The 14215-nt window shown below is 38.8% G+C and overlaps 1 protein-coding gene across 3 annotated transcripts in view; it reads left to right on the forward strand.

Annotated features, from left to right (window-relative positions):
• The window catches only part of ENOX1 (ecto-NOX disulfide-thiol exchanger 1), a 398268-nt gene that overhangs the window by 9562 nt on the left and 374491 nt on the right, over positions 1-14215 (forward strand). The window contains exon 2 of one of the 3 annotated variants that reach the window (XM_075199754.1): positions 10844-10947. The exons of the other annotated variants lie outside the window; for them this stretch is intronic. The gene's annotated coding sequence lies outside the window, so the exon portion shown is untranslated. The remainder of the gene's footprint in view (positions 1-10843; positions 10948-14215) is intronic. 3 annotated transcript variants of the gene reach the window in all.

Below are 14215 nucleotides of genomic sequence, written 5' to 3' on the forward strand. Positions count from 1 at the left end.
AGTAATGTAAGTGAAGATAGTCAGGTGGTAGGTACAGACAAGGATGAATATATTCCATCTGGGGGTAGCACTTGAAGATATCTCCACGCCTGGCTATAAGGTTAGCTACTTAGTAACATATGCAGAAAAGAGCAAATGTAATAGATGTTGTTACATCATCACCGTCTCATCAGTGTCCTTACTGACAGGTCTCGCATGTCATGTTTCTCATTCCTATAATGGAAGTCCTGCCCCTGCCAAGCTACAACTTCAGTGCATGCAAATAAGAAAAGTAATTGCATGCTTAAGGTAATGACTAGCACAGTGTAATCACAGGTCCTGTCTGCTCTCTCTGCCCTGCACATATAATGTACTGCTGATTGACGGGCACATACTGGCCAGCTGTCTGTCACATCATTACCATTTTACTGTATACTTGGATGATAAATCTGTTGTGTACTGTTCTGTGGCTTGTCCCAAGAAGCAGTTGCTTTATCTATAAACCCATCACAACGTGGATGAGAGTGCTGGTCATACACAAAACATACCTGGTAAGGACACCAAATATAGCTGTTATGAGCCTCTTGCAGAATGCTCTGCAATTACTACAAGTTTGTGGTTGACATAAGATTGGGGAATAAGAGGTTTCTCTCCACATTGCTAATAGTAGCAGCTGCTGCACACTTGATGACAGACGTAAGTGGATGGGGTATGACAAACACCTGCGACTTCACATTACTTTGTCTTCTCTGAATGGAAGCATGCTTTAAATGGAAACCAAAATGATTACTTTGCACCCTGTAAGGCTTAATTAATAAAAGGGCAGACATTGCACAGATGCCCTTAACAACCACTGACCGTTGTGTCTGTAGGCATTAGAACAGTTGCATCACTGTGGTACACAGCATATTGTGGGTAATTCAAATAAGGATTTGTGGGTATGTGTTCAGTAACACTGGATGGCCGCACCTCTTGTTAAATCGGATACCTCATATCTGCATACCTCCCAACGTTCACGATTTAGGCGGGGCAGTCCCATTTCCCACAGCTAGTACGTTTGTTCCTCCTACTGGGAATGTTGGGAGGAATATCCCACTCAAGTTGTTGCAAAGGAGGGCTACATGCACCTGCCAGGCATGTATGGCAGTGTAAGGGTGTTTTCAGGGGAGAGAAAGGTGTTGGGTGTGGCCTAGAGCTGCATGTTCCCACTGTGAGGAGGCCCCGCCCCATCGTAATTCCAAAGGTTTCGGGAGGTACGTTGTCTTCCAGGGGAAAATCTTCTTTTCTACCAAAGCTTGAAAATCGTATAGTCTGCGCTTATGATCAGGTATTGGAGAGATCTAAATTATATGGGTAGTTGCTAAAAAAGAGGTTATCCCAAAGTGAAAACCCCTTTAGGCCCGGTACCCATTGGTGTTTAAGGTTTCATGTTCAAATGCCAATGAATCCACAAGTTGAATGCAGAAAACATATAACCAACACCAAATGATGAGAGTTTCCAGGGTACTGTGCTAGAGTCCTATCATTTGCTGCGAGGACAGATGAAACTGCCAGATGAATTCAGTATGGTAGATAGTCCGGCACAGAAAGACCCAAAGAGATAAAGAACACTATTGTGTGTAACGTTGATAAACAAGTGAAACCAAATTGTGCTTAAATATAATGCACTCAATCAAGTCTAGAGAGTAAATCTATCAAGCTGCGGGTTTGAAAAAGTGGAGATGTTGCCTATAGCAACCAATGGGATTCTAGCTGTCATTTTGTAGAATGTACTAAATAAATTATAAATAGAATCTGGTTGCTATAGGCAACATCTCCACTTTTTTCAAACCTGCAGCTTGATAAATTTACCCCTAGGAGTTATAATTTGCTTTTAAAAAGGTTATTTCTCTGTCCATTTTTAACATGGATCACGGTAGTAGCGCCACAATCCTTGTTCTGTTATACAAAAATAAAATCATAGGAAAATGATTTTTTTATTTTTTTTAATAAGGCATTTTTTATATATTTGTTATTAAAATATAGTTTTTTTTTTCCACAACTATTTTTAATTATTTAAGACAATTGTAGCTTTTGAAGTGTTTAAGCTACACAAGCATGGTGGTTTTTTTTCCATTTTATGAAGACCTAAAATGTGTTTTCAGGACTGCATAGATCAGTAAATGTTTGGCTGGTCACCCTGGTAGATTAATTACCAGGGATTGTTTTTGTTGCCCCCCCACTCAGAGAACTCTATCATTTATCAAAGACGTGAACCACTTTGTGGGGGAATCCTGAAAAAAAACTGCTTCAGATAGGAAAAATCACTAATGTAAAGTCTATACAGCCCTTTAGAGATAACTAATCAACATTACCCATTTAATAGCTGCCAAGATCCTTTGACTAATACAGGGTTAGACATTTGGCAATGCAGCAAAGTCATGAGTGAGGTAACATTTCTTAAAACGCAGAGTTATCCATCAGCGCTGAGGGCTAATTACTAATATTTGCTCAAAGGTGCAAACCCGCAGTAAAACCATAGCAACCAATCAGACTTGGCTTTATCTGACAAAGTAGCAGATTTGCACCTTATTGGCAAATAAATCTTCCTGAATCCTAAAACGGGCAACATGCTGAAGTGTTAAAGGACTGCAAGTAGTATAGTATTTTGTGTCCTGCCCTAACAGAGCCACACTCATCCTTGCAGTTGCTTCCATCTAAGTCAGTCGTACTTGCCGTCAAGGGACAAATGCGGGGGCATGACAATACGATTTGTGCCAACATGGCCCTGCCCACTTCCCAAGGAAGTGATGTGGATTCGGGAGAATGGCCTACCACTCTGGGAGAACGGGGGAGCTCCCCGAAATTTGTGAGTCTCTCTGATTTTCCATGAGAGCAGGCAAGTAAGACATCTGTAACTTGGTAAGCAGCCAACATTACAATTTTAGCTAATTAGGCCACAGTATACTACAGTACCATCATGAATTAATTTATTTACAAAGTTCATTGAATAATCAATGAAACCATGTCTTTGAAAGTATATGTGACATACAAGACTTCATATGTTTCAGATGTGTATATAAACAAAAGGAAACCCCCTCTTAAAATATTAGGTTATGTTTTCTAACAATTGTTACTGAGTAATTATTTTATCACATGCTGTTGGCGGTGACCCGCTAAGTCTTATAATGTAGCTGGATGAAAATGTAAATTTGTATGGCTCAAGGCTTACAGTAGATTTAAAAAAACTCCTAACAAAACAAAAAAAGTGGAGGTGTTGTTATTTTATAGAATGTACTAGATACATTATAGATAGAATCTGATTGGTTGCTATGGGTAACATCACTTCTCCTTTGCAGAAGTTTTAGTAAATCCGTCCCTTAGTCTTAATGAATACAAATGTAATTACAAAATTGACAATCTAATTCATATTTGCTAACACTTTGGATCTCCCCTTTGACATGAATCGTACCCAGCCTCCCACTGCTCAGTGACATGAATCGTACCCAGCCTCCCGCTGCTCAGTGACATGAATCATACCCAGCCTCCCGCTGCTCAGTGACACGATTTCCAGCATAATACAGCAGGGTCAGGATGATGCAACTGACTGTGAATTGCCTCAGTAAGCCCTACCCAACTAACTAGGAAAGTGGGCAGCATGCGTGAGGGCACACTGCTCTCCCCGGAGAGCTCTTAGACATTCAGGAGTCTCCCGGATATTCTAAAAAACTTGGCAACTATGATCTAATTTAGAAGATCTGTATGGGCTATAAAAGTTTGCATCTGAAGAGTTATACGCAAAATGAATAATTATCCAGTCCGTTTCATGTTAATTTAGCACTGTGGGCTCACTGTTCTGTTTCATTTTAAGCACTTATTATGTAGAGTGAAAAAAGGGATTTTTGTTTGTTTTTTCTTTCCTTTTTTATATTGGATATTTTAGTAAAGTAAAAAAAATAAATAAATAAATAAATATGGCACTTGCTTGTTAATAATTCCATTTACCCATGACTGATAGTATTCTGTATGAACTGTTAACTTAAAAGTAAGACCTTAAATATATCTCGGACTCTTTAAATATGATTCAAGTTGGTATTGTTTAATTGGCTATGATTGAAGAAACCCTTTCCTGTCTGACGTGACAGATCTCTATGTGGTCTTTAACTGCTCAGGCAGGGAATTACTGCCAGGTGTGTCTATGCTCTAGAGATAATTACCTCATTTCACCATGGACAGATGTAACTAAAAATATACTATACAATGCTCATCTTCAGCCTTATCATCAAGCTTTACTTATGTCAGATCTCTTTGCTGGCTTATATAGAACATTTAAATATTCTCTTTGATGTGGTGTATTATATTAATAAGATCCACCTCACACACAAGATGTAGACATGCTTCTTGTATAATGGGATTGTTACGTCCATGCTAGCTTGTCTATATACAGTAAATGCATGCTATAACTTTCTATTATCAGTTATAACACATGGCGTGTTTTATATAGAGGTCTGTAGATCTATACTGTACATGTGATATAGGAGTGGACTTTTAATAAGGGCACACACAACTTTGGTTTTTGGTGAATTAAGCCTCCCTTTTTGATCCTGCAAATGTGCGGGACATTTTTTGTATTTATTTTTTTTAAAGGAGTTTTTTGTGGTTGTTTTTTGTTTTCGTTTCCATGATATTTATTATAAAGCTCTTACATTTACTGCAAAACCTCGTTTTCAAAAATTGCACCCAGATAATAAATACCGAGATACAGCTTGTGCATCTGCTTGTGTTAGTGCTACTGACAGAACCAACTGGGATCCTATAAATAGATCTTAATGATCGGAATTATGGTGCAAATAGATATTTGTGAAAACGAGAAAGGCACAGCCTTGGGAACAGTCTGTTTATGTTGGACGCAATCATTGTGCTTAAGGAGCTTGGGAAAAGAAAATTAAAATACAGAGTAATTGAATAATGGAGAACTTTATTATAATCATGATTTTACATCCTGATTATTATCCAGCCATCGCCATACTGGGAGTTGCTTGTGTTGTTTAAAAACAGGATGTTATCAAGCGCATCTATTGCAGTTAGGGACAGCTGCCAGTGTCCTTAATAAACATGTGACACCACGACCAGTGCACTGATCTTACATGTAAATGTCTATTAGATTATTATTATTTTACTAGATAGTCACCGTGACACATCTCTCCAGATCTCTCCATATAGTGCCCTGTGGATGTAGAGCACTACAGCCACAGGGCACTATATGTGTGGAGCTTGTATGTCATCCACGTGTTTACATACTAGTAGGCTAATTGGCTTGACAAAATGGACCAGAGTGTGTTTGTGTGTAATAGGGAATTTAGATTGTAAGCTCCAATGGGGCAGGGACTGATGTGGATATCTGTGAATATCTGTCTATAAATTCTCTGTACAGTGCAGCATCATATATAAACGATAATACAAGTCTGTCATAATGATATCCTCATGAGATGAGACTGATTCCTAACCCTTCATATAACTTGTTTCTGTGTATTAAAATGAAACGCTGATGCGTATTCCTAAATTTGTATGAACAATAATATACAGTAGACTATTTTCTCCAAATGTTACTGCAACAAGTGAATTTTTTTCCATTATGTATGTAACCTGTGCTCTTCTATAAAACCTGGCTCTCGTTTATTCACTTCCCCTCTTGATTGTTACATTAGAATATTTTTCAGTCATAGCATATGCCTCCAAGCACATCTTCTTTTTCTTCAGGAAAATGCCAACTCTTTCCCGCCCTCCCTTTTGTTTGTTAACATCTCGCATATGGCGTCTTCTTATCACTAGATCAAAAGAGGCTACTGAGGCTACTGAATAGGCAGAGGACAGAATGCTGAGGGAAATGCCTTAATTGTATGCAAACCCCATGGGGGCTCTATAAGATAATGGTGCCCACTACTACTTGCAAAGATTTTCAAATCATCAATTGCTGGATCTACTGACTGAAACATGTATGTTGTGAATACCTCATATCAAGGGAAATGATAATTAATGATTGAATATTCTCATTAGATAATATTCTTTATGTAATGAGTTTCATAGTCTGGTAGTCACAATAATATTTACTAGACTTTATATATATATATATATATATATATATATATATATATATATATATATATATATATATATATATATACACACACACACACACACAAGTTAACCCGTGCATAATACTCATGCATTCTAGTCAAATCAAGCTACTTAAGGTGTTAGAAAGGTTCTTGTCATGCATTTGGGCCATAGCCCAGGCCTCCTCAGGGGAAGAGCGTTACTTCCTGACGTAAGCGCCCTTTTTTAACGTGGTTTTGTCCACATGTCACCACCTCATCATTCTTCTCCATCACCTCATCCTTCATTTTCATCGCCACATCTATCCAGATGTCTATCCAGACACAGGGATCTCTCTCAGCGGTCCTGAGTATCACACTCCTCTCACTCTGTCACCCCCGGCAACCACCAACCACTCCCCACTGTCACCCCCGGCAACCACCAACCACTCCCAACTGTCACTTCTCCTTCAAGAAATATATATATATATATTTTTTAAATCTTTATAAACACTTTTAACAATTAACAAATTAAATTAACAAATTAAAAACATCTTAGTATACCAAATTTCAGCCCTTTCTGAATTTTTTTTCCCACACACACTAAGAATTTAGTAGGTCAGTGTATAACTCCGCCCAGCAGGTGGCGCTGCAGCTTGGTTTTATTTTTTCCACACACACACAGACAGACTAACACACGCCACTAAGCATTTATATTATAGATATATTATATAATTATTTTTTTTATTATTTGTTTAAAGTGTATCAGTGGCCAAATCACAGTAGAGACAGTATTCTGTGGGCTGAATTTGGGGTGATGCAGTCTATCAATTCACTATATCAACCTGTAAACCATACTTGCCAACTTCTAGCAGTTGGCGTCCTGGAGCTGCCGGGGGAAGGTGGGCATGTGGGGGGCGGGGCTCAGAAAACCTCATCATATTGGCCCTGTGATGTAATGCACCATTTTACAGCAGGGAGTGGGGTGAAATGCTTGGATCAAATTCTGCCCACTTCACTAGGATGTGGGCAGATGTGGGAGGCTGCCATACTGATCCGGGAGAGTTGGCAAGTATGCTGTAAACTATGTAGTTTCTAAATCCTTGCCTATACTTTGTACTAGAAAACATATTGCTGCAAATAAAGGAATATAGACAACAGTTGCCATAGATCTTGACAACCATCTATTGCAGAAATGCCCAAACTCAGTCCTCAAGAGCTAACAACAGTTCATGTTTTCAGGATTTCTTTAATCATACACAGGTGAGTTAATCTATTTGGCTGAATCAGTAATTATCCAACCTGTTTCTCCAGATAGAGATCCTGAAAACATGACCTGTTGTTAGGTTTTAAAGACTGTGTTTGAGCAGCTCTGATCTATAGGATTATTAAAGCACCAGCACTCTTTTTTTTTTTTTTTTTTTTCCCCCCTTTAATGTGGCAGTCTACCTTTAGGCTACATACCCACTGGTGTTTTTTCTGTCTTCTAATTTTGGCTTCTAAAACACATTTTGAGATAAAACCTCCACCCAATCCCCTAAAAAACTAAAACAAAACTTACAAACAAGAAACAAAACAAGTAGTGTTCAGAACCTTCCTAAAGCAATGCAAAAATTTGCCAGAGGGTATGGTAACACAAGAATAAATGGTTTACAGTGTCATTTTGATGCAGAGGCGGGGCCAGAATGAGGTAATTCACTTGGCACCTTCATCCATCAATCTTGCAATTCACCTCCACTCCAGAGGGGATATACCCATGGTTGGGGAGTTTGTGGTAAATCCACTCGCTGGCTATTGCCCTGTGTCATCTGACATGAAGTACGTTCAAAAGTTGATATTAATAAACTACTAGAAACTGAAGTGTACTTGTTACAGTGAAATATGTTGGTAGTGTATTAGAAGGTAAATATGTACTGTAGATTTTATATTTAAATTGTGCTGTAGGTTTGCCTTAATGAATAATAAAATGTATATCGGTGACATAAGCATCTTCAGCTTCTTCTTCAGACTAGTTTTCCGGATCATAGAAATTATTTTCCTTTTCTCTCTGCTACTGCTGCTGCTCATATTGGCATTCTTACACAAATATTCTCCTATAGATGTCCAGTAACCCAGACCATGCTTGGTTTTTGGTCTTTCTAATCTTTGCTCAAAATGAATCTGTTTTGTTTCAGAATTGAAACTTATCAGAAACCAGGTAGGTTGTTGGGAACCAACCTATGTACCAGTCATTATTATACACTTGGTACATAAGAGGGAGTCTGGGAAGAGAATACCAGTCTGTGTAAGACAATGGATGAAACTGAGTGTTCTATATAGTAACTGGTTGAAGTGAAAATTGTTAATTGAGTAACTTAGTTTCAGAATGCAATATGAACAGTATAAAATGTGAACAACTGAATATGCTGGCACTATATAACCAAATGTGAATAATAATAAATTGTAAGTGACATAAAAGATGAAAACAAGAACAAAATAAATGAACCAATATATGAGCGCAGACATCAATTAGTTGTATAGCCAGATGCAGGAGGCCATGCCTTTGGGAGTTAAATTATAAAAAGAGAGAATTGTAGTACTTTGTGATAATCTTGTTCTCTACATTTAACAGCATTATAATCTACGATGACTACTGCTATTTTATATTCAAAGCCAGATAATCCTGTAAATACCATCATTTTACTATTTGTATTAATAGTATTTCCGTGTGTCCTCTTTTTCTTTGTTGTTTTACATAAGGCTTTACCAGATAACAAAGCTTAGTAATGTTTAGATAATGAACAGGGCATTTGTTGAAAAAATAATGGTGGAAAAGATAAAACGATAACTGATACATTAGTAATTATTCTTCAAAAAACAGTACCCAGCGTTCACACCTATTACATGCTGATTTCTACAAGAACTAATGAATTACCAATCTTCATAGTTCAAATGTAAAAATGACAAACTGTTGATTTTTTTTTTTTAGATTTGGACTTAATAAATTGTATATGTCTAATTGTAAGCTAATCGCACAGCCTCCCACATCCTGCATATCTGCGGTGTTATGTTTGTATGTTTACAAAGCTTTGTGCCCTGCACTCATCAGGATCTCACTCCCAGCTGTGGTCCTGGTGTATGTGCAGTGAGGAGGTTGGGCAGGTCACAGAGAGACATCCTAGGCAGTTAACCTATCGATTGAATTGCAGATACAGGATTGTTTGCCTCACCTATCCCACTACACACCAGCATTTTGTAGTGCTGTCATGCCTTGCTGTTTGTCTCTGCCAGGAAACCCATCTATGAACAAATACATTGGCCGTCTCTAATGTGGTGTTTTCCATGCTTTTCTGCAATAACTTTATTTGTGACTAAACTAAATCAAGATGAAACCTTTTATGATAGGAGTTCAGGGGCAAACGCAGGATTTGTAGAGAGGGGTTTCCATGCCACACCGCCAGTGGGCATGGCCAGCATGCTTTGGGGCGTGGCTATAATTTTAGACAGCGCTTGACTGCTCTCCAACTCTTCCTATCCCCATCATATACACAGGTAATGCTGTGTGCACTACTGTTAGGGGCACACAGCTCTCCTTTTTCGAGCAGAGCCATGTGAAGCGAGACATACCTCACAACCGTCCCTACAATCAGGACAAAGTCCTGTGTCAGAACAGTTGAGAGACTGTCCTTCTCTCTTCCACCTGCTCTTGCTGCTTTCAATACTTGTTGGAGAGAGATGGCTGTGAACAGTGCAGACAGAAATGATCTGCACACAATTTGCAAAGTGGTTGGTCCCGGGGCAGGGTCCATCCACCTCAAGCATACAGTACCCCAGGTTGGGAGGGGAGTTTCCAGGCACTAGGAAACCCTCCCTCGGTTTGCCTATGGAGTTGGTATAAATACTGGCAACGTTGCGGAGTTAAAATTGTGTAGTCTGGCCTTTATTTCAATAAAGTAATGTCTGTTATTGTTCAGTTAGTTGAAAGAAAGGCATCCAATCCCGATCACTTTATTCTCCAGTTTCTCTACCCCTTCACCAGCTGTACAATAATGTGTATGAAAATGCAAATCTATGTGCCAGCATTTCTTTTTGACTCAACTAGTTAATCTCCTTATTCATAAAGTCTCCCACATTACACTAAACTATTAATATAATGGATCACAGAACTTATTGTGGTTCCTGTACCCCTAAAGGTAAAACTCTTTAAAATGAGGCACTGAAATCATGATCTTTTGCCAGGAGCTCTCACAATAATGTTTAGACCACTCATTGATAATCTTATCTGCAGCTGAATGCTTCCCCTAATTACTACAACTATACCAGCTTCTCCTGAGGAAAGGGTTCTTGGCCATGTATAGAATTAGAAAACCAATTATTTATATTTTACTGCAGCTCAACGTTTTCATTTCAGATGGGGTAAAACTTGTGGTATTACACAAAGAGGGAACTATTAAGGTATCCTGAAGAGATGTAATCCTGTGTGGATATTCCCAGTAAATGGACTACTGTGATTTTTGTTTTCCTGTAGTACAGACTGGCGACGACTATTTTTCATACATGCTACATTTAAGTGACACTGATCTGCTACCAGTGTAATATATCATAAATGATTTATGAAATTGATGAGTCAGATTCTGGCATTACCGTCAGGTTGTTCTGGATTATAGCTCCTACGCGCTGGTTATCATATGTGTTCCCCAATGAAACAATGAGTAGTTATAAAATATGTTGTAAATAATATCTGTAGCTTATTAAGCAGTTACTGGTTGATGTGTTGGGGCCATTTTCTGCCATTTATTTACTGTCTCCAGCAGTGTGAAAGTGTTTCCTATACCTCAGAAGTGAGTCTGGGATCTATGAGTAGTGATACTGGTGCACCAACAAGGAGTTACATGATCAGAAGCAAAGGCTACAGGTTGGTAGAATCATTATGGTGTGGAGCAGGGAGTGTAACAATGTGTGTGTCTGTGCTGCTTCCCTATTACCCTAGTAGTATATATGGAATGTAAACAATAATGTAATAAACAGTAAATGGTTAGGAATCACCTTGAAGTTATGTGACCTGTGTAAAATAGTCATGGAATTTCATTGCCTACTTTATAAAATGTATATTTTACTTTATACATAGGGGTGCATTAGTCAATATTATAATATTATTATTATTATTTATTATTATTATTATTATTAACCAGCAGTTTATATAGTGCCCGCATAGTATGCCCAGCTTTACAAATTATTAGGCATGTAACTAATGCACCTATCCGTTAACGTATAATTCACCGACTCTATACACTACTGACCACCTTCGACATTTCTCGTCTCTATGTGGTAGGGAATACCTGAAAGAGCAGCTCTAATTGAAAGTCTTAGAACCGCTGTGACGGATCTCCCCTGCTACAGAGAGAGTGAAACGGTGCCCTGTGTGTATCGGCAGTGATCCCAGCTATAAGGACACTGCTGAACATTATTATTGTTGGGGATCCCAAGGGTGAGAAGGAGGGAAGTGCTATTGTGAAAGGAGAGGGTTTAGAAAAGTTGTTAAACTGGAAAACCACTTTTTTATTTAAAATGCACAAATTAAAATGTAATGCATAGATATGTAGCTGTCTGTAACAGGATGTTGGAGTGGGTAAAACATACCCATAAGAGGAGAAAAGATTTTGACTATCTTTAAGGACAAGAAAGATCTGAATTGTAACTTCTGTATGGTCTCTGTTAAACCATGACGCTTGTAGACGGCCCACTGAGTGATGGCACAGACTTGACCTTACAGTAGCATGTAATGTTTTGAAGGTAATTCATACAATATGTATTGTGCAAGATGTTGTTGCGCATATTTTAACAGTGGTTAGTTTAAAAAAAAAAAAAATTAAGCGAGCAGCCTATACGTGAGCTGGATGCAGTTATCTCAGATATGTACTACTCAGCTCTTGAACGTTTGCCAGCTCTAAGTGTTAGAATGTCATTGTATTATCTCCCTTTAAGTGAGATGTTGATTAGAATGTGGCCAGAGAAAGTGTCACGTGGAAGAACTGGGAGCACGGATATTATATTGCTGCTGCTTATATCTGTAAAAGTACAGGGAACCTGTCTTGATACAAATGCACAATAAAATAATATGAATTATGTTTTGGCTTAAAATCAGCCATGCAGGAATGCCCAAGGACAAAGGGGATACATGGGTCACAAATCATGCTGTTGTGTGTGTGATTACTTGTCATATGCTGTGTGCATAAAATCCAAAATAATAGCTACAAGATCTACTGTACATTTATTGCTTTGGCAAATTGCCAGCCAATCGCAAAATATGGAGATATTATAAAAGAATGTATGCTATTTTCCATATACCTGAAGTTAGTATGAACATTATTAAGCTGGGTACACACTACAGGTTTTTAACCAGATTATCGTGCTATTCACATGATAAACAACTGTTATGTCCGATATTGCGTTAGTGTGTACCATACCTACCAACTCTCCCTGAATGCCAGGGAGACTCCCTGAAATAGGGGTGATCTCCCTCACTCCCTGAAGAGTCTGGCATTCTCCCTGATGCTGAGCCAGTACAAGACGGGGTTGGCTTCGCCATCTGTGGCATGATGACACAGTTCAGAAATTGTGTCCTATGTCCATGTATTGATTCCTATGGAGGTGCCCATTTTCATGGAGACCAAGATTTAATCAAAGACTGACAGGTAAGACAACATGACTTCAGTAATGGAGACAGAAATGTAAAAGACACTTCAGTCTCTAGAGATTCATTAGCTGCTTTTCTTTAACGCATAGTTGCCTACTCTCCCGGAATTTCCAGGACACTCCTGCATTTCTGGGAGACCTCCCGGGAGAACAGGGCAACCTCCCGGTTCTCAACCACGCAATAGATAAGTGGCGGTGACGGGGCTTAATGATGAAAATATTGCGTCACCTTAGCCCTGCCCCCGGCTGTAATTGGTTAAAATTGTAACACCCCTTTAGGGGGCGGTGCCAAAATGATGCAATTTGCCAAGCCCCGCCCTGCACGCCCACCTCCTTTGGGATCTCCCTGAAGCCAAGGAGGAAAAGTTGGCAAGTATGGTGTATACGCTCCCACGATCGTGTGTTTTATCGTACCAAACCACATCGTATTTTTTAATTTGATTTCATAACTGGGCTAAAAGTCTTTATAAGTGATGGAACAATGTTGGGTAAGTTCTGCAGTGTGTATGTACTCCTGACCAGCAGTGTAGGCAGATCTCCATATAGATTAGAGTCACAATCTTTTCAGCAGATGGTTATGGCAGATGTCGGCCACAGATATGAAGGTAAATCCTGTCATAGTGTAAGTGTGTACACATGAATCGCATGCTCAACGGTACTTTCAGTGGTTGGTAAAATCCTTAAAGATAACTCATCTGAAGAAATTTTCTGTAGTGTGTACCCAGATTTATTCTATTTATAAAACACAAACTTATTCTGCTTTCTGCATACAATCTTCATGCAACTGCCAATAATGACATTATCCTTCCTTATTCCATTCAATTAAAACCAGCATAGCTGTAAAATGCCTCAATATGGAAATGTTTACAGCAACTTCAAATAACCGGTGACGTTCATGTTAATTTGAAACTACAAGCCCCAGCATGCCCTGCCAGTCTGAGACAGGCAGGTTTGGCAGACTCTTAAGTGCTTTGTAACCTGCCAGTCTCCTGGAACTTTGTTACACAAGTTGCATACTTAGTGAATGAATCGTACCCATCTAAATAGTGATGGAGGCAGAATAGCACACAGTAATATATTGGATTGCAGTCAGTGGGGGACCTAGCGTGCTCCAGTCCTACAGTACTATCTAGTTGCAATAAGTGCTACTATAGAGCTGAGAAAAAAAACAAAAAAATCCCATTTTTATGTACTAGATGTGTGCCATTAATACACCATTGTACCCCATTAGATTGTAGGCTCTCACAAGCATGGCCCTCACTCCTCCTGTTTCTTGTCCGCTGCCAATTTGTCCACCTGTGCATCCTTGTATTATGCCTCTTGCATGTTCTGCATGACCCTTTATGTATGTTCTGCTAGTTTGTATGCTTCATATGTTAGTATTATTGCATTTATGCTTCTTGAATGTTCTAAATTTTTGCCATTGCTTTTTGGGAAACTGCATTTGATGTACTGTGCTCTATTTCCCCACAATTGTGTGTCTCCCT

This window comes from Mixophyes fleayi, chromosome 2, assembly GCF_038048845.1.
Source record: "Mixophyes fleayi isolate aMixFle1 chromosome 2, aMixFle1.hap1, whole genome shotgun sequence".
In the NCBI taxonomy this organism is placed as follows: domain Eukaryota; kingdom Metazoa; phylum Chordata; class Amphibia; order Anura; family Limnodynastidae; genus Mixophyes; species Mixophyes fleayi.